Here is a 21,767-nt window from a genome sequence, read left to right on the forward strand (position 1 = left end):
TTTCATGCGATTTTTTACAACCACTCTCCACGAAGTTCGACGATCACTGTCTCTCAGTAGGTGTACTCAGCCCGGTTTCGGTTTAGTTGTGGTTGTTTCTTTCCATTTCCACTTCACCATCACGTCACCAATAGTCAGCTTGGACAGCTTTAGAAGAGTTGAAATATCCCTGATGGATTTGTTACTCGAGTGACATCCAGTGGCAAGTGCACGTTAGAAGTCGCTGTAGACTCCTGATCCACCCACTCTGCTTTTAGTGCGTCTTTACTGACAACAGAATGCTCGCCACCTCCTTTTATACAAGCGTGTCCACCTATCGTGATCAACTGCGTATTATGTAAGTGTGTCCGGATACTTTTGAACAGATAGTGTATATGAAGTGAGCAGAAACAGCACTATTAACGCTCGCTTGGGACACGCCCGAAGCTACTCTGACATCTGATAATTTCTCTCCTCCAAAAATGAAGCACCGAGCTCTGTATTAGCGAATCCTCAGTCCAGCTACAGAGCTTGTCTGTAAGTTGGTATTTTTGCTAGGCAGTAGTTTGGACCGGTGGAGGTTCGAGTCCTCCCTCGGGCATGGGTGTGTGTGTTTGTCCTTAGGATAATTTAGGTTAAGTAGTGTGTAAGCTTAGGGACTGATGACCTACAGTTAAGTCCTATAACATTTCACACACATTTGAACAATAGTTTGGAAGGGTACAGACCGATTTCTGCAAGTCAAGCAGCACTTCGCCATCTTGTGCGCCGCTATGTACTGAGCCCTAGATGTCATAGGCGAAGCGAACGTGCTGAGGTTCACAGACTCACTGCATGCGATGTGTGTGTGAATCCCAGATGACAAGATAGGCCACGACGATGGGATCACCGATTTATTTCAAACTTTGTACACTTTTAATTGCCTACGAATGGAAAAACTGGTAGGAGCGGACCTCGGGGAAGATCAGTTTGGATTCCGTAGAAATGTTGGAACACGTGAGGCAATACTAACCTTACGACTTATCTTAGAAGAAAGATTAAGAAAAGGCAAACCTACGTTTCTAGCATTTGTAGACTTAGAGAAAGCTTTTGACAACGTTAACTGGAATACTCTCTTTCAAATTCTGAAGGTGGCAGGGGTAAAATACAAGGAGCGAAAGGCTATTTACAATTTGTACAGAAACTAGATGGCATTATAAGAGTCGAGGGGCATGAAAGGGAAGCAGTGGTTGGGAAAGGAGTGAGACAGGGTTGTAGCCTCTCCCCGATGTTATTCAATCTGTATATTGAGCAAGCAGTAAAGGAAACAAAAGAAAAATTCGGAGTAGGTATTAAAATTCATGGAGAAGAAGTAAAAACTTTGAGGTTCGCCGATGACATTGTAATTCTGTCAGAGACAGCTAAGGACTTGGAAGAGCAGTTGAACGGAATGGACAGTGTCTTGAAAGGAGGATATAAGATGAACATCAACAAAAGCAAAACGAGGATAATGGAATGTAGTCAAATTAAATCGGGTGATGCTGAGGGGATTAGATTAGGTTCAAAATGGTTCAAATGGCTCTGAGCACTATGGGACTGCCGGCCGAAGTGGCCGTGCGGTTAAAGGCGCTGCCGTCTGGAACCGCAAGACCGCTACGGTCGCAGGTTCGAATCCTGCCTAGGGCATGGATGTTTGTGATGTCCTTAGGTTAGTTAGGTTTAACTGGTTCTAAGTTCTAGGGGACTAATGACCTCAGCAGTTGAGTCCCATAGTGCTCAGAGCCATTTGAACCATTTGAACTATGGGACTCAACTGCTGTGGTTATCAATCCCCTAGAACTTAGAACTACTTAAACCTAACTAACCTAAGGACATCACACACATCCATGCCCGAGGCAGGATTCGAACCTGCGACCGTAGCAGTCCCATGGTTCCGGACTGCGCGCCTAGAACCGCGAGACCACCGCGGCCGGCATTAGATTAGGAAATGAGACACTTAAAGTAGTAAAGGAGTTTTGCTATTTAGGGAGTAAAATAACTGATGATGGTCGAAGTAGAGAGGATATAAAATGTAGACTGGCAATGGCAAGGAAATAGTTTCTGAAGAAGAGAAATTTGTTAACATCTAGTATAGATTTAAGTGTCAGGAATTCGTTTCTGAAAGTATTTGTATGGAGTGTAGCCATGTATGGAAGTGAAACATGGACGATAACCAGTTTGGACAAGAAGAGAATAGAAACTTTTGAAATGTGGTGCCACAGAATAATGCTGAAGATAAGGTGGGTAGATCACGTAACTAATGAGGAGTTATTGAATAGGATTGGGGAGAAGAGAAGTTTGTGGCACAACTTGACTAGAAGAAGGGATCGGTTGGTAGGACATGTTTTGAGGCATCAAGGGATCACAAATTTAGCATTGGAGGGCAGTGTGGAGGGTAAAAATCGTATAGGGAGACCAAGAGATGAATACAATAAGCAGATTCAGAAGGATGTAGGTTGCAGTAGGTACTGGGAGATGAAGAAGCTTGCACAGGATAGAGTAGCATGGAGAGCTGCATCAAACCAGTCTCAGGACTGAAGACCACAACAACAACAACATTAGGACAATATAATGTGCAAATTGTAAGGCTTACTACTGAGGCGATTTCGAGAAAATCCCAAGAGAAGTTTAGCGCGTCAGTGATATACCGGTGCGTTGTAACCCTGAGCACCAGTTGGCGGCGGTCATGTGGTTAGCGTACAAGATCCGTTTCTCAATTTATATATATATATATATATATATATATTTTCAACACTAATCATATTGCTCGAACAGTCCACGACGTCGGTGTAATTGCCTCGTCCGCCCTGGTCGCCCGTTCGTTTTCTTTGCGAGGCAATTACACTGACGCCACCACAGACGCCGACGCCAGCGTCTCAGCGAACGCAAACGCACGGCCGCTGGCGCGGACCGCGGAGAGAACGCCTCGCGGGGGGAGGGGATTTACGACGGCCGCCCGCAAAGCGGGTGGGTGCGATAACGTCGGCGGCGCAATCCTGAAGGAGGTCCCCAGAGGCTATGTAACTGCTCACGAAGATATTCAACGCCATCGTTACGACCGCCCCCCCCCTCCCGCCCCCGCCTGGAAACGTGGAGGTGGTGGCGATCCCTAAAGCCGTCGGCACACGGACCGTGCATCCGAACGTTGAGCGTTGAGCGTGCCCAGTTTCTGACGTCATAGCGTGGAATACCACGCTCGGGAGTCTTTCCGAGCGTGCAGAGCAATATCTAGCATGTCAGATATTCTGGGCGTGCGTCTGAGCGTTGACCAATGAGATGGCACAACGCCACCTACGTCATACGCACGTCGTCTCCCTTCAGCACAGAGTTGTGAGGCGCCATATTGGCATTCATTTCGAGTCTATACATGTGTAAGCCGTTTCTGAGCACCAGCGAAGTGAGAATCACTGGGAACCCCGTTGTTAACTGTGTGATTCGTTCCAATAAAATAATGAGAAACATCATAGTCGTGGCAAAAGAATTATTGTAACGAGCGTATTATGAGAGTAGGCTATTTGAAGGCAGCGACACACTGAAGATCCATCCAAAACGCATTGTTCTTCGTACAATTTGTTATAATTAAATTTCAATTAGTAACATAATTATCTACTATTAACGTTTCTGGGAAGGGGTAATCTACTATGATGAAAATAGAAAATTGTGTTGTAGGTTTAGCGTAATGAGTAGCGTCTGTATCCACAAAAACTGTGTTGGAAGTTTAGCGTAATGAGTAGCGTCTGGATACAATATTGAACTTTTGTTGGGGCGGTGGTTCGCGTCTGAACAGTTCCAAATTTTGTGTCCCAACATTCGCGTTTTTATTAGGTTCTGATACTTTATTATTAGTTTAATATAAGAATATGCTACAATATTTGATGTTATGTAAATATAAGTTCACCTTTTTATGAGGGGTGACTGTTGGATTGGCTTAATCTACAGGACAGCTTGCGCTACTTGTATAAAGATATTTTGCTCCTTTTTCTTTTACGTTTCGTAATTCACATGTTGCAGAGATTCTGCTGCTGGGTAGGAACAGTGATCAAGTAAGACTGACCTTGGGGTTTTACTAAAATGTGGGAATGTTGAAATAATGTTTATCTTATTCGGAGAAGTATTCTAAATTTGTACCGCACTGTTTGTAATGGAACTTTTATAAGCCTGTGTCCTTATTGATTGGACATGGCACTTTCCTTTTCGTGGACGATAGAGGAAATGTGCGTTTTAATAGAGCTAACGTGGGAATTTTACGCGCGCCCGTTGAGTAAACAGTGTGATTTACGAACTAGAAACATCCCTCAAACTGCCGCTGGAGTGCGTTGCGATCGCCTATACCACGTTGGGACCTAGCAGCACGTTGAACTTGGCACGCTCAACGTTAACGTTCGACAGCACGGTCCGTGTGCCGACGGCTTAAGGCTGGCAAAGACAACAGGCTGGCGCAAACTTACCGACTTATCAGCCTGCTACCTACAGTCTCAAAGGTACTTGAGCGAATATATGTCAGAAGGCTGCACCGTCACGTCGGAGAGGAAGGCCTGCTTCCCGACGAGCAGTTTGGCTTCCAGAGGGAACACGGGACAACACACCAACTGCTGCGACTAGTGGAGCAGGCGATGGGGGCGCTGGAGAGGAGGGAGTACCTTGGGGCGGTACTCCTAGACGTCTCCCGCGCCTTCGCCAGCGTGTGGCACGACGGACTAGTCTACAAGTTATTAGTACAGGGAATTCCGGTATGACACGCCCGCCTGATCCTCTCCTACCTGGCGGGACGTACCTTCCACGTGAAGGTATAAGACAGGACCTCAACAACACTGGAAATAGCCGCAGGAGTCCCAGACGGCTCAGTATTGGGGCCCCTCTTGTGTACCCTATTCACGGCAGACATGCCGCGAACGCAACGTGTGCAGACGGGGCTGTATGCCGACGGTACAGCCCTGTACACCAAGAGGTATCAACCCACATCTAATTCGAGGAAGATTACAAATAGCCTGCAACGAGCTGGGAGCTTGGGCCACCAAGTGACGGCTCAAGTTCAATGCGGCGAAGAGCCAGGCTGTGATCTTCACGAGGAAACGTATACCTGAAGCTCTGCCACCAATCCGCATCATGGGAGGCCCCAATCCATGGACGAACACCGGCCGCTACCTGGGAGTCCACACTGGATCGGCGCCTTATTTGGAAGACGCACATCGCCGAAATACGGGGTAAGGCGCGTGGCAGAATGCGCATCCTATACCCCTTCCTCAGTCCCACGACCACACTGTCTCCACACTACGGAAAGACGCTGTATCTGGCACTTATCAGGCCCGTGCTGGAATACGCCGCCGTGGTGTGGGGGAATGCCGCCGAGATGCACATGAGCAGTCTCCAGAACAGGTGCCTGAGACTGGCACTACATCTTCAGCGTGATTTCAGAGCGGCCGAACTACATCGGCTAACGGGCGTACCGATGCTGAAGGACCGCTTCAAGCAGTCGGCGAGACATTTCTATGCCGACACGAGAAGATCCACGAATCCTATCATCAGCAATCTGGGAAACCAGATTCGCTGGCGAGAGACAACAAGATGGCTGGACTTGCTACGAGAGTAGCAACGCTGTTCAGGCAGCAAGAGGAAGGAGAAAGAAGAGTGTCAAACCAGAAGAAACAAACCAAGACGCGATGAACTGAAAATCAAACCAGAGGAAGAAGAAGGAAAAGCAGCTAGACCTGCTAACCCTTCAACCCAAGGAAGCTGCAGCTTCCAGATGACACAAAGCAAGCAAGCAAGGAGCTCAGTTCGTCAGTGCACCTGACGATGGCGACATATGGACACTATGGACCGGCAGTACACCCGTGGACTGTTCGAGCAAGAAATACGCCGGGAGAAACTGAAGAATCATACTAATCCTATTATTTCGTACATATTACATTTGAGAGATAATACGATCAAAAGACACAAGTATTTGCTTGAACTTTTATTGAATTTCCAATGCTATTTAGCTGTTTACTAACCTTTATTATTACAACAAATATCATCTGTTACTTCCATAGTAAACTTACGAAATTCATCAATCGCCTTCCGATTCCTTCATATTTGATTGACAACGAACGGGAAATAGCTTCTCATGAAGATGTTATTAAAATACATTCAATCGTACATCGCCAATTTCCGTCACGGATATTACGAAAATGCGTTTCGCATGGTTTGCACGCAGTGTCGGAGGAAAGAGAAATTTTTCAAAATGCCAGCGACCTATGCTTTTCCTCTTTAGAAACTCAAGATTCTTTGTGAAAGCGAGAAAACTACATTCATTCGATGTAGTAGATGCCGTATTATTTTATGTTTTCTGTGTCTGTATGAAAAATATCATCTTGCAATTTGTAATGTCGAAAGCACATCCGACGATTAGCTGTACATTACTCTCATATTATGGCGTATTGTAACATTTTATATTATTGAATAAAGTTATTTAAACCTTTGTTTATCAATGTTTGTCTGGGCTTTCGTGCTTGAAACCCTTATCTGCAGATCGAAGTGTCCAGGTATAAAGCAGTTTTTAGCATCTTACCCGACTGCAGATACGTATAAGTGATTCGTAAATTACGACAGATATATATTTGCAGTAAAACTTTAGGCGTTTGATCGTTTAGTTGTCGATAGTTATAAGAATAATATTTTTCATAGTGAAAATTAACAAACAACCAAATAATATTGGAAAATTAATAACATTTCGTGCAAATACCCGTGTCTTTTTATCACATTACCTTTCAAACGTAAAGTGTGTGAAATAATATGACCAGTTTTGACAAAATAGAAATTAAAAAATGAGTGGGACTCGATCCAGCGATCCACCGATTATGGTGCTTGAACGCTAACCACATGACCGTTGCCTCTTGCTGACGGTCGCAACGCACTGATACATTACAGATGTGTAAAACTTTTCTTGGGATTTTCTCTAAATAGTACGTCTTACTACTTGCACATATGTTGCCCTAAACGACGACTAAAAGTGTATAAAGTTTGTACTAAATCCGTGATCCGAACGTTGTGGCTTCCCTTTTCGAGTAGATTTTCGGCATCCTTAAAGATGACATTGTAATATATTTCCTCTCTCAATAATTAGACGTTGCACCCTATCCTTCATAACTTCCTTCGCGACATTCAGTCACCACTGGACAGTGTTGTAATTACAGATGTTGTCAGTTGTATCTAAAACATGGACGTATTATCACGACTCGTTTCTAAAGGGTATTTGAAAGCAATTTCTTTATTGGCACAACCACCTTTATATTTTTGTACAGTACCTGACAAAATGTAAGTAAAGCCCCCAAAAGACATGTAACTTCGTACACGTACACTATGTGATCAAATGTATCCGGACACCTGGCTGAAAATGATTTAAAAGTTCGTGGCGCCCTCCATCGGTAATGCTGGAATTCAATATGGTGTTGGCCAACCCTTAGCCTTGATGACAGCTTCCACTCTCGCAGGCATACGTTCAGTCAGGTGCTGGAATGTTTCTTGGGGAATGGCAGCCCATTCTTCACGGAGTGCCACACTGAGGAGAGGTATCGATGTCGGTAGGTGAGGTCTGGCACGGAGTCGGCCTTTCAAAACATCCCAAAGGTGTTCTATAGGAATCAGGTCAGGACTCTGTGCAGGGCAGTCCATTACAGGGACGTTATTGTCGTGTAACCACTGCACCACAGGCCGTCCATTATGAACAGGTGCTCGATCGTGTTGAAAGATGCAATCGCCATCCCCGAATTGCTCTTCAACGGTAGGAAGCAAGAAGGTGCTTAAAATATCAACGTAAGCCTCTGCTGTGATAGTGTCACGCAAAACGACAAGGGGTGCAAGTCCACTCCATGAAAAAGACGACCACACCATAACAGCACTGTCTCCGAATTTTACTGTTGGTACTACACACGCTGCTAGATGACGTTCACCGAGATTTTGCCATACCCATACCCTGCCATCGGATCGCCACATTGTGTACCGTGATTCGTCACTCCACACAACTTTTTTACACTGTTCAATCGTCCAATGTTTGCGCACCTCACACCAAGCGAGGCGTCATTTGGCATTTACCGGCGTGATGTGTGGCTTATGAGCAGCCGCTCGACCATGAAATCCAAGTCTTCTCACTTCCCGCCTGTCATAGTGCTTGCAGTGGACCCTGATGCAGTTTGGTATTCCTGTGTGATGGTCTGGATAGATGTCTGCCTATTACACATAACCCTCTTCAACTGTCGGCGGTCTCTGTCAGTCAACAGACGAGTTCGGCCTGTACTCTTTTATGCTGTACGTGTCCCTTCACGTTTCCTCTTCACTATCACATCGGAACAGTGGACCTAGGGATGTTTAGGAGTGTGGAAATCTCGCGTACAGACGTATGACACAAGTGACACCCTATCACTTGACCACGTTCGAAGTCCATGAGTTCCGCGGAGCGTCCCATTCTGCTCTCTCAGCAGAGGTCGCTGATATGGAGTACCTGGCAGTATGTGGCAGCACAATGCACCTGATATGTAAAACGTAAGTTTTCGGGGTCGTCCGTATACTTTTGATCACATAGTGTACATATCATCAGCAATAAATGACTAGAATTGCAATCTCATGTAGAACAGCCACTAAAGTTTATTAGTGCTGTTTGTGACTAGTGTTGTTACCAGCCCCAGTAGGTTATATAAGGAGCGTGAGCATCGTCACATGTTCACTATGATCGGTATGGAAGATAGAGAGATGCTTCATACTCATGTGAGATGGCGTTATAAGCACCTGACAGAATTTGAAAGGGGTCTCATTGCTGGTCTCGATTTAATTTTGGCTGGTCAAAACATGCAATATTCAGATTTGTGGGGCATTCGGATGTGGCAGCGGCCCGGGTTTGGACTGCATAGGAACTGAGGCTAGGTATTCTCGTCGTCAAGGTTCCAGTCGACCACGTCAGAATGTCTGCACCTGCTACCAGAGAATAAGGGATGGACTCACTGCATCATTCTGTGTTATCCTGCATCATTAGTCAGTGATTAGCAGCAGCCAGACTAAGGAATTAATGTCTCAAGGGTAGGTTACCGTTAACATCACAACACAAACGGCTGCCTTTGCAATGGTGCTGTGACTGGGAAGCATAGGCTGCTGACAGTGGCAGCACACTGTGTTCAGCAACGAATCGCACTTCTTCACTGCCTCGGATGATTATCGTCAAGTGAGAAACTCTGATGACTGGGGGAGAGGTTCCATTCTTCCAATGTTTTGGACAGATAAAGCAGTGTTACTCCCGACGTAGTGGTGTGGGGAGCCATCGGGTATGACTTTACGTCACATTTAGTACTGATCGAGGGAACTCTCAAAGCACAGTGGAGCGTCACGGACATTCTGAGTCCTCACGTGTTACCTCTCATGCAACAGTTTCGTGGTGACATTTTTAACAGGATAATGCTCGTCCACACACGTCTCTCTACAAACTGTGTGCGAGAAATTGATGCACTCCAATGGCTAGCAAGAACCCCAGATTTGTCCCCAATAGAACATGAGTTGGACCAACTCGGACGTCAACTTCGTCGCAATGCTAGTATCCAGGATATCAAGGGCCAGTTACAACTGTTGTGGGCCAGCTCGCCTCAACAGAGGATACAACGGCTTTATTATACCATTCCCAACGGATCCAGGCAGGAAGGTTTGCAGCGTCATACTGATAAATGAGCTCATAATGCCAAGTTCTTTGTAAATGTGGCTCGATTTTAAAATCACAGAAATAACATCTCATACCCTCTCAATACGTGAAGTCTCATTTCGTTTCCTCCTTCCCTTCTAGGTGCTTCATTTTTTTGTCGGACAGTGTATTTAGGGTTTTAATCTTGTCGTAAGGTCATTTTCGTATCAGCATCCAGCATAGTAGTATTATTCGTTTTGAGAATTATGCATTGTCACTTACTTTAGGAGGTCAGTCAAAATTATGGGTCTGATTACCCCTGTCAGCACTTCAGCTTATAAAATACCGCGGTACGCTATTCGGGTCTATCGTGATTTCATCGTTTTTCCAATGGCTTCGGAAACAATACATGAAAACACTGGTTACGTTGGTTGGTTGGTTGATTTGGGGGAGGGTACCAAACAGCAGATCATCGGTCCCATCGGATTTGGGAAGCATCGGGAAGGACGTCGACTGTGCCCTTTCAAAGGAGCCATATCGGCATTTGCCTGAAGCGATTTAGGGAATTCACGGAAAACCTAAATCAAGATGGCCGAACGCGGGTTTGACCCACAGTTCTCCGGAATGCGAGTCCTGTGTGCTAACCACTGCGCCACCTCGCCCGATATGGGTTACGTCCGAGGATCACAGTGAGACAAATGTAACACTGCGTCGTACTGATTAAGGCTACAAGAACTAACTGAGGTGAATGAAATAACAGGTTCCTGAATCGCATGTAAAAGCAACCTTGAACTCTGTAAAATGAACGAATGGCCTCGTGAGTCTGAAGAAATTAGGGAGAAGAGTTTATGATTTATTACTGATAGCGGGGAGAATTGAATCAGTCTCATATTCCGAAGGATCATTGTCCAAATATCTCACTGGCAATCGATATTCAACATTTCCATGGTTTTCTGATTTCGGTTAAGGACAGGGAATCCCAACGTTGATTCATCTGTAATGAGTTCCTTATCGACATCTTTCCTTAGAATAAGGGAGAAGAGGGGAGGAGATATATGGCAGCGGCACAGCGAGTACGTTTCACCTAACAGCGTAAGATGGTTTCCGGAGAATAAATCTACACGTAATTGAAAACAATTAACTACTTAAGATACGACCAATAATGCGTACCGCGCATCGCTCTGGTTTGCGAAACAGGAAGATGAAACAGACCCGGACTGAATCCGCTCGGCGGTTTCTCGACCGTGGCTGGTGCACCGGCCAGTCCGAGTGTGGTTCTTAGGCGGTTTCCCCTCCCTCGTTTAGGCAAACGCTGGGCCTGGTCCCCTCTTTCTGCCTCAGGAAAAAGGTACACAAATATTTAAAATACGATAACACACAGAACGAAGTTTGCACAATTCACACTCAGGAAGCTCAGACGACTTCCCTTCCCTTAGGTAACTGATGACTGCGGAGACAGGGAGGACATGCGGCCGCAAAGTTGAAAAAAAAAGAAAAAAAAGCCCGAACTTGTGCACAATAGAGCCCGTATTAGACTGGATAAACGCTTACGCAACATAAAAAGAATGTACACACATCAAAAAGAGTTTTGCATCACCTCGGTTCCGAAAGTTCCGCAACCTCTACAGAAAATTGGAATAGAAATCAACATAAACATCATTCCCGCCCTTTTTTATTGTTCATGAAAACCACACATTGCATGTTGTACCACCATACAGCGAAACCTCCAGAGGTGGTGGCCCAGATTGCTGTACACACCGGTACCTCTAATACACAGTAGCATGTCCTCTTTCATCGATGCATGCCTGTATTCGTCGTGGCATGCTATCCACAACTTCATCAAGGCACTCTAGGTCCAGGTTGTCCCTCCTCAACGGCGATTCGGCGTAGATCCCTCAGTTTGGTTGGTAGATCACGTCGTTTCAATCTATCCCAGGCATGTTCTATAGGGTTCATGTCTGGAGAACATGCTGGCCACTCTAGTCGAGTGATGTCGCTATCCTGAAGGAAGTCATTCACAAGACGTGCACGATGGGGCCGCGAATTGTCGTCCATGAAGACGAATGCCTCGCTAATATGCTGCCGATATGGTTGCACTATCTGTCAGAGGATGGCATTCACGTATCGTACAGCCGTTACAGCGCCTTCTATGACCACCAGCGGCGTACGTTGGCTCCACATAACGCCACCCCAAAACAGCAAGGAACCTCCACCTTGATGCACTCGCTGGACAGTGTGTCTAAGGCGCTCATCCTGACCGGATTGCCTCCAAACACGCCTTCGACGATTGTATGGTTGAAGGCATATGTGACACTCATCGGTGAAGAGAACGTGATGCCAATCTTGAACGATCCATTCAGCATGTTGTTGGGCCCATCTGTACCTCACTGCATGGTCTCGTGGTTGCAAAGATGGACCTCGCCATGGACGTCGGGAGTGAAGTTGCGCATCATGCAGCCTATTGCGCACAATTTGAGTCGTATCACGACGTCCTGTGTCTGCACGAAAAGCATTATTCAATATGGTGGCGTTGCTGTCAGGGTTCTTCCGAGCCATAATCCGTAGGTAGCCCTTGGGCGGCCTGAGCGAGGCACATCATCGAGAGTTCCTGTCTCTCTGTATCTCCTCCATGTCCTAACAACATCGCTTTGGTTCACTCCGAGTCTCCTGGACACTTTCCTTGTTGAGAGCCCTTCCTGGCACAAAGTAACAATGAGGGCGCGATCGAACCGCGATACTGATCGCCTAGGCATGGTTGAACTACAGATGACACGAGCCGTGTACCTCTTTCCTGGTGGAATGACTGGAGCTGATCTGCTGTCGGACCCCATCTGTCTAATAGGCGCTGCTTATGCATGGTTGCTTACATCTTTGAGCGAGTTTAGAGACATCTCTGAACAGTCAAAGGGACTGTGTGTGTGATACAATATCCACAGTCAGCGTCTATCTTCAGGAGTTCTGGGAACCAGGGTGATCAAAACGTTTTCTGATCTGTGTACAATCAACATGGCAAAAAGAAAATAGTACAAATTGACTGTGATGTCATAGAACCAGCGGACGATTTTGTATGCCAGTTGGTTATAATTAAAGTGCAGCTGTTCACACAGGTCCAGTGTGAGCTATAAGTACCGTATGGCAACGAAAATTGGCAGATATTGTCATGCTTTAATGAGGGACCGATTTACACTGGAAAAAATTAGTTCCAATTTTGACCACCAGGTGCAAATCTGGCGCTGTGAATGCAAGAAAGTCGTATAGAAGTACGAGGGTTGTTTTTTAAGTAAGGGCCGTTCGCGCGTATAGTCCCGTAGTTCGCGCGGACGCCGCAACAAGCCACCGCGCCACTTGCCGGCATCCTTCCCGTTCTCACTGATGCAAGTTGCAGCTCTGTAGCTGACGTGTACGCATCGCTGTGCTACTTTATAATGTTTGCGATTATTGAATCGCCCGCCGCGTGTGAGATACGGTCAGTGATACGTTTTTTGACCGCGAGAAGCCTATCAGCTGCAGAAATTCATCGTCAGTTAACAGAAGTTTATGGCTTGAATGCAATGAGTGAAGGTAAAGTGTGTCAATGGGTTAGAGAGTTTAAAAATGGCCGTCAAAACGTCCATGACGAAGAACGCTCAGGCCGGCCCTCTGTGATCACTGATGATTTGGTGGCTGCAGTGGAAACATAGATTCGTGAGGACAGAAGATTCACAATTTCCACTCTTTCTTTGGAATTTCCACAAGTTTCAAGATCGGTTTTGTACAAAATTGTGTCTGAAAACCTAAACTTTAAGAAACTGTGTTCTCGGTGTGTACCCAGACTCCTCACAGAGGACCACAAAGGGAAGAGATTTGCCACTTCATTGGATATTTTGATTCGTTAGGAGGAAGAAGGGGATGACATGTTGAGTCAAATTGTCACTGGAGATGAAACATGGGTATCCCATATCACTCCCGAAAGCAAGCGACAATCGATGGAATGGCGACACACAACCTCACCTGTCAAGGTCAAAGCCAAACAGATGCTGTCAAAGCGCAAGATTATGGCAACTGTGTTCTGGGACCGGCGCGGTGTTTTGCTAGTGGACTTTATGCCACGAGGAACAACAATCAACTCAGATGCCTACTGTGCAACTCTAAAGAAGCTCCGCAGAGCAATTCAAAACAAAAGGCGCGGCATGCTGACAAAAGGAGTTTTGCTCCTGCACGATAACGCTAGGTCTCACACCTCTCAAAAGACTCGTGATTTGATTGATTCTTTTGGCTGGGAAGTTTTGGACCATGCACCATACAGCCCCGACCTTGCTCCTAGCGATTTTCACCTTTTCCGGTACCTGAAACACCATCTTGGCAGGCAGCGCTTCAATGACGACGATGAAGTGAAAGCGGCCGTGAAGTCTTGGCTGCCGGAGCAGGCGCCCGAATTCTTTGAAGAGGGAATTAAAAACTTAGTTATACGGTATGAGAAGTGCTTAAATAAACAAGGCAACTACGTAGAAAAATAGGTAAAAGTGTGTAGAATCAGAAAATAAAAGTTTTTTTACAAAAGTATTTGTATCTTTTTTTAAAAATAAAAACGGCCCTTACTTAAAAAACAACCCTCGTATTTACATATCTAATGGATTACGAAAGGGACATGGGTAGAAAAGGTCAAACAAGTGATAAAATCAGAATGGTGATTTTGTTATTAACTGCCGCTTACACAATTTGTTGAATATGAGTGTCGGAGACATCGACGACATGCTGCATCCGTAAAACGACATAATCAATAGTTACTCGCAACAGTTGCGGTAGAATCTGAGTAACGTGTTGCTTTATACTGGTCTTCAGATCAGGCAGAGACCGAACGTGTCCCTGGTAAACACGTTCATTCAGATACCTCCAAAACCAAAAGTCACATGGACTCAGATCAGGTGATCATGCATCTGGAAAACCTCTGAAGATAACACATTCGTAGAATGAAATGGTAATTAAATCAATACCCCAAGCTGTCGACAGGCGTTGATATACATCAATGGGGACAGTTGAAAATGTGCGCCCCGACCGGAACTTGAACCCGGGATCTACTGCTTACATGGCAGACGCTATATCCAACTGAGCCACCGAGGGTACAGAGGATAGTGCTACTGCAGGGATTTCTTCCTGGCATGCTCCAAGTAAGACCCACATTTCAGACATGTCTGAAATAACAGATACCATCTTCATATAGTTAAGGCTAACCGGCCATTGACCTCCTTCTTCTGTGCGGATGCACAGGCATTGCCCGAACGCTTACGGGACTCGGTAAGATTGTCTGCTGCGAGTAATGAGTGTAAAGGGCAGGGGCACTACGAATGTGGTGTGTGTACATTAAGTTGGGAATGTGGGTCTCACGGGGAGAGTGCAAGGGATAAAGCCCTGCAGTAGTATTATCCTCTGTGCCCTCAGTGGCTCAGATGGATAGAGCGTCTGCCATGTAAGCAGGAGATCCCAGCTTCGAGTCCCAGTCGGGGCACATATTTTCAACTGTTTCCGTTGATGTATATCAATGCCTGTCGACAGCTTAGGGTATTGATGTAATTGTCATTTCATTCTAGAGAGCTGCATGGTCACCGATGGTATCTGTTGTTTCGGACAGATACTATCTTCATACATTCGTAGAAGATTGCATTAAGCAAATCTTTGACTGGGCGAGCGATATGTGATGTTGCCCCACCTTGCTTGAAAACAATTGTTTCACTACAGTTACGTTCCTCCAAAGCAGGAATCACATGCTGTACAAGAACGTCTCGATAACATGCATACATCACGCATCGCCTGACAGGCTCTCTGTCTGTATTCTCTTCAAAGGAAACGGACCGAGATTTATGGTGCTTGTGAATCCACAGCACACAGTCACCTAGGGCGGATGCAACGGCTCTTCGTGCGATTTAAGGTCCCCCAAATTCGGCTGTTCTATGTTTTCACTGCACCCTGTAGTGTAAAACGTGCCTCGTCGCTCCATAGGCTATTGCCTCGCCACATGTCACCAACTTCGATCAGTGTCAGAAACCGAAGAGCATATTCAGAATTTTGCTGCCGGTCATGAGATTTCAATTGCTGCACCATCTCGATCTTGTACGGGTACCAGTGTAAAATAGACTGTTGACCATAGGATGGACAATTCTTGTCGCACCGCATTAGCACTAGCACTTCCCGGGGCACGTGCTGCATGATCAGTTACAGCAACAGCAACCTTGTCAATAATTTCCACCGGGATAGGACGCATCCTCTTCCAGGTGCCATACCAAGCTCACCCGTGTTTCCGAAATTCATTATTATCTTTTTTAAACCATTTAATAACATCGGGACTCTCCTCAAACCCCTGTAATTGCTGTCGTTCACATAAAACAGTTTCTCTAACAGTGCACGGTCTCTCTTCTCGATAGCCATACTATTCACTTACGTTATGGCTTGTCAAATGACAGCGTGGGTGTCATGTCGTCATACAAACATTCTACTGCGCCAGATTTTCACTTATTGGCCAAACTGGAACAATTTTTTTCCAGTGTAATTCGGTTACACATTAACTTATTAGCATGTCTATCAAGTTTCGCTGCCATGCTGTAATTACAGCCCCCACACGACCTCCTTGAGTAAAAAGTACTCCGTCTTCAGGCCACAAGTGGCCCATCGGGACCATCCGACCGCCGTGTCATCCTCAGAGGAGAATGCGGATAGCAGGGGCGTGTGGTAACACACCGCTCTCCCAGCCGTTACGATAGTTTTCTTTGACGGGAGCCGCTACTATTCGGTTGTGTAGCTCCTCAATTTGCATCACGAGGCTGAGTGCACCCCGAAAAATGGCAACAGCGCATGGCGACCCAGATAATCACCCATCTAAGTGCCGGCCACGCACGACAGCGCTTAACTTCGGTGATCTGACGGGAACCGGTGTATCCACTGCGACAGGGCCGTTGCCACGACATCCGTGAGTAGCTGGGCTTTAATTACACTACTGGCCATTAAAATTGCTGCACAACGAAGATGACGTGCTACAGACGCGAAATTTAACCGACAGGAACATGATGCTGCGATGTGAAAATGATTAGCTTTCCAGAGCATTCGCACAAGGTTGGCGCCGGTGGCGACACCTACAACGTGCTGACATGAGGAAAGTTTCCAACCGATATCTCATACACGAAAAGCAGTTGACCGGCGTTGCCTGGTGAAACGTTGTTGTGATGCCTCCTCTGATGAGGAGAAATGCGTACTATCACGTTTCCAACTTTGATAAAGGTCGGATTGTAGCCTATCGCGATTGCGGTTTATCGTATCGCGACATTGCTGCTCGCGTTGGTCGACATCCAATGACTGTTAGCAGAATATGGAATCGGTGGGTTCAGGAGGGTAATACGGAACGCCGTGCTGGATCCCAATGGCCTCGTATCACTAGCAGTCGAGATGACAGGCATCGTATCCACATGGCTGTAACGGATCGTGCAGCCACGTCTCGATCCCTGAGTCAACAGGTGGGGACGTTTGCAAGACAACGACCATCTGCACGAACAGTTCGACGACGTTTGCAGCAGCATGGACTATCAGCTCGGAGACCATGCCAGCGGTTACCCTTGAAGCTGCATCACAGACAGGAGTGCCTGCGATGGTGTACTGAACGACGAACCTGGGTGCACGAATGGCAAAACGTCATTTTTTCGGATGAATCCAGGTTCTGTTTATAGCATCATGATGGTCGCATCCGTGTTTGGCGACATCGCGGTGAACGCACATTGGAAGCGTGTATTCGTCATGACCATACTGGCGTAGCACCCGGCGTGATGGTATGGGGTGCCATTGGTTACACGTCTCGGTCACCTCTTGTTCGCACTGACGGAACTTTGAACAGCGGAAGTTACATTTCAGATGTGTTACGACCCATGGCTCTACCCTTCACTCGATCCCTGCAAAACCCTACATTTCAGTAGGATAATGCACGACCGCATGTTGGAGGTCCTGTACGGGCCTTTCTGGATACAGAAAATGTTCGACTGCTGCCCTGGCCACCACATTCTCCAGATCTCTCACCAACTGAAAACGTCTGGTTAATGGTGGCCGAGCAACTGGCTCGTCACAATACATTAGTCACTACTCTTGGTGAACTGTGGTATCGTGTTGAAGCTGCATGGGCAGCTGTATCTGTACACGCCATCCAAGCTCTGTTTGACGCAATCCCCAGGCGTATCAAGGCCGTTATTAGGGCCAGAGATGGTTGTTCTGGGTACTGATTTCTCAGGATCTACGCACCCAAATTGCGTGAAAATGTAAGCACATGACAGTTCTAGTATAATATATTTGTCCAATGAATACCCGTTTATCATCTGCATTTCTTCTTGGTGTAGCAATTTTAATGGCCAGTAGTGTACAACCATCCGGTATTAGATCAGTCGGCGATGGATACTAAAAGAGACGAAGCGAGGAGCAAAAATGACCTAGTGCGCTTCTGATGAAAGATTTTTCAAAATTTAGCCATTGATATTGTTGTGTTTAGGAATCCTGCCTACTCGGTTCGCTACACAAACAATGAAACAAACATACTAATGAATTTTAGTTCAAGTAAGACAGGATACAATACTTAATTTTGGAAATCACACAGATGTGTCGCAAGCAAAGGGCGACATACGAAATAATCAGTTATTGCAGTGACTGCTGATCTCTAACTGACAAAAGTCTGTCCTGAACTGCTATCGAAGTCGTTATCGTTGGCGCTGATATCCAGGTGGCCAATCTTGACGCTGCTATTGAAATGGGTCGTCACCAGTCGGTCGGGCCCTTACGTCCTCTTCACATAGGTGCCGCTGCTGTCGCGTTGTCATCCTGGAAGGGAGGTCGGTCAGCGTAGATTGGCTGACGTCTTCTCACAGCCATCTCTTCTCTATCGTTCTCGACTGGCGTGCCAGCGCTTGACTTTACATTGTAACAGATATTTCTGAAAAGGGAAGTATACAATTAGGCGTGAGACCTGTTTTGACTTACGGTAGTGCCACACGGAGTTTTCAAGGGAAAATCATTCAAAAACGGAGGTTTTCTCAGCTAGCAATGAAGCTCTGTATGTAGGGTGTCGCTAGGGGAGAGAAGAAAACAAACCAGTGGGTCAAGGAACAGAGTGGAGCGGAAGGAGTAATTACCTCATCAATGAGAATGAAACTGTGGAACGAAGATGGTAAGGATTATAGGTTTAAAGAGATTAATCATCTAAGTTCACCTATCTCTTACTCAACCCTCCCTCCCCGTATAGGAAAGAATCTGTGTACTCCATCTGCCTCCAGAGTAAATCTCATGTACAAGAATGAAAACGTTTTCTAAATCTCTTCGTAGCGCGTATCTGACGCAGAATGTGCTTAGCAGCCTGGTATTTACCTAGTGGGATGTGAAAAACCGGCCAAAAACCACTTCCAGACTGGTTGGCTCGGGCAGAATCGAATTCGGCAAATTTTAATAAACTCAAGAAGGGTACTGTTAAAAAGTAAGTTAATCCCTCACTCGAAGTCGCTAATCTGTACGCAGGTAGCAAGACAGTCGGACCTTAGGTATGAGTCAACGGGGATGGCGTTTCTGGCACTAGCCGAACTCATCAGTTCTGTGAACGACACCAGCTTGCCAACATCTGTGTAGAATCACATAGCATTTCGTTTTGTAGCTCAGGTTAGTCATCGAAGCGAAAAATATGGCAGAAAGTTACGTTCTACAATCTATTTTACTAAAAATCGTGGTAATATACATTTAAAATGCGATGGTTATAAATTCAAATCTTACAGAAGAGTTCTAGGAACTGCAGACCTTGGGTGACGATGCTGTGGTAAAATTCCCGGTGTTCTGTTAAATTATTTACAGTAGGTGGCAAAAACTTATTTACGCGTTTGGACGGCACACACGACCCCACAGATTAGTTCCAGAGCACATGTTATACAGGAGAATGTTAGCAAGTTCTGTTAAAACAAAAATTTGGCTGAAAGACCACTAATCCTTTTATGCAAAGAAGTAGATGACAGTCAGTTAGCTGTGAACATCAACGCGGAAGGATGTCAGGTATATTCCCAAGAATATTAATCACGCTCGTTTGAAAAGTATGCCGAAACTGCCAAAATCTGCGATCGAAATTCAGGTTGTCTTATCGCATATGGAAATGACAACTACAAAAGGCGAAGCCTTTGTGCTTAATAATGATATGGAAAATGGTCATGCTTTTTCAATCGACTCCAGTCTACAGTATCTTTGTCAACAGGAAAATATATTGATGGATCGTACTTTTCAGTACGCAGCGAAACACTTTCTTCGGTTTTTCACAATCCACAATATTACTCTGAAGGTTGTTATATACCATTAGTGTTCAGCCTTATAAAACATAAGAAGAAGGAAACATATTTTACAGTTATATAATGTGTTCATCCATGAATCAAGTCAGTCAACATTACTGGTTGCCGGTTGTACCTTCCTCAAGCTTGGTAATTGGTAAGTACAATTTTAACTTATTTTAAGAAAATCGTATTCCTGTTGAACGATAAACCGCCTTAGTTGGTACAGAATATTATTTTAGTTTTTAAAATACAGTACAATTATTCCTAACTTGCGAATCTTAAAAAGCTCTTGTCTTTTAAATTTTCCAAAAACATTTTTCTATGTACTTACGTGCTTAAGGGGAGAAAAATACTAACTGATGCCTACATTAGAATTAACTCTGAAATCATCAAAATGGACTCAAAAAAACAAGAAGAGGCCTACAACAGAAATTAGATTTACTCATAAATGGCGAAACTGGCAAATTAGGGATGAGGTACTGGTGGAAGTAAAGCTGTGAAGACTGGTCCTGTGTAGTACTCAGTTGGTAGAGCTGTTGCCCGTTGCCGGCCGAGGTGTCCGAGCGGTTCTAGGCGCTTCAGTCTGGAACCGCGCGACCGCTGCGGTCGCTGGTTCGAATCCTGCCTCGGGCGTGGATGTGTGTGATGTCCTTAGGTTAGTTAGGTTTAAATAGTTCTAAGTTCTAGGGGACTGATGACTTCAGATGTTAAGTCCCTTAGTGCTCAGAGCCATTTGAACCATTTGTTGCCCGTTAACGGCAATGGTCTCGGGTTCGAGTCTCGGTCCGGTACACAGTTTTAATCTGCTAGGAATTTTTATTGGCAAATTAGAGTTTGTATAGTGTGTTTCATACAAAGCAGCCATGAGCAGAACATAAGACAAAAGAAATGCAGTTCTTTTTTCAGGTGTTCAGGATATATTTTTGTATGTGAAACTTGCAATAAAATCTATGTTTATGTGTAATTTGTTTCCTTTTATATCTTGTTGATTGGCCCAGTATTTACAATTTCCTTTACGAAGATTGAAATAGTAGCGGAGGTCGTGCACTTGCTTCGTTCAGGTTTGGATGAGTTTGCCTAGTTTGTGCAGCGGGTCTGCCGCGAGGATGTAGAAGTTGCCAAATTCGTGCATGCCGCTTAGGAGGAGCTTTGGGAACAGTTGCCGAATTTCGTTTCCCACCCGCAGGTAGAATTTACCGAGTTAGGGCATGCCGGCCGGCTCGCCTGCCCTCGTCGTTAATCCGCGAGGCGGATTCGATCCGGATGAGGCTCGCCCTCTCGTGTCCCGGAAGAGGCGCGTTAATGCGCTCGGCTACCCGGCCGGGTGAAATGCAGGAGAGCGGCGAACGTAGGGAGATGGAAAGATGGTAGGTAAACTAAGGAAGTTCTTCGCTTGATTGCAACAAGTAACAAAATACCGAGACGACGACGTAGTCAAATGCGGGTAGGTGACGTGAAAACATACAGGAGCAATATGAATGTACACATCTGAAGACAACCCCGTCTCCGGCCATCCTGATTTAGGTTTTCCGTGATTTCTCTAAATCGCTTTAGGCAAATGCCGGGATGGTTCCTTTGAAAGGGCACGGCCGATTTCCTTCCCCATCCTTCCCTCACCCGAGCTTGCGCTCCGTCTCTAATGACCTCGTTGTCGACGGGACGTTAAACACTAATCTCCTCCTCCTCTCCTACATCTGAAGAATACAAAAGTCCAGAGGAGGTCTTTTTCCATGTCAAATGGCTTGTGACAGTGATGATTTGAATCAAATTTCTTTCAATTTTCGTGATTCCAAGTAAGAGGGATGTACTTTTTGTTTCTTAACGCT

The 21,767-nt window shown here is 45.7% G+C and overlaps 1 pseudogene; it reads right to left on the reverse strand.

The window, feature by feature from the left end:
• Positions 1 to 16,450: 16,450 nt before the first annotated feature.
• On the reverse strand, positions 16,451 to 16,568 carry LOC126249834 (5S ribosomal RNA; annotated as a pseudogene).
• Positions 16,569 to 21,767: the final 5,199 nt, after the last annotated feature.

Source organism: Schistocerca nitens, chromosome 3, assembly GCF_023898315.1.
Source record: "Schistocerca nitens isolate TAMUIC-IGC-003100 chromosome 3, iqSchNite1.1, whole genome shotgun sequence".
Taxonomy (NCBI): Eukaryota; Metazoa; Arthropoda; class Insecta; order Orthoptera; family Acrididae; genus Schistocerca; species Schistocerca nitens.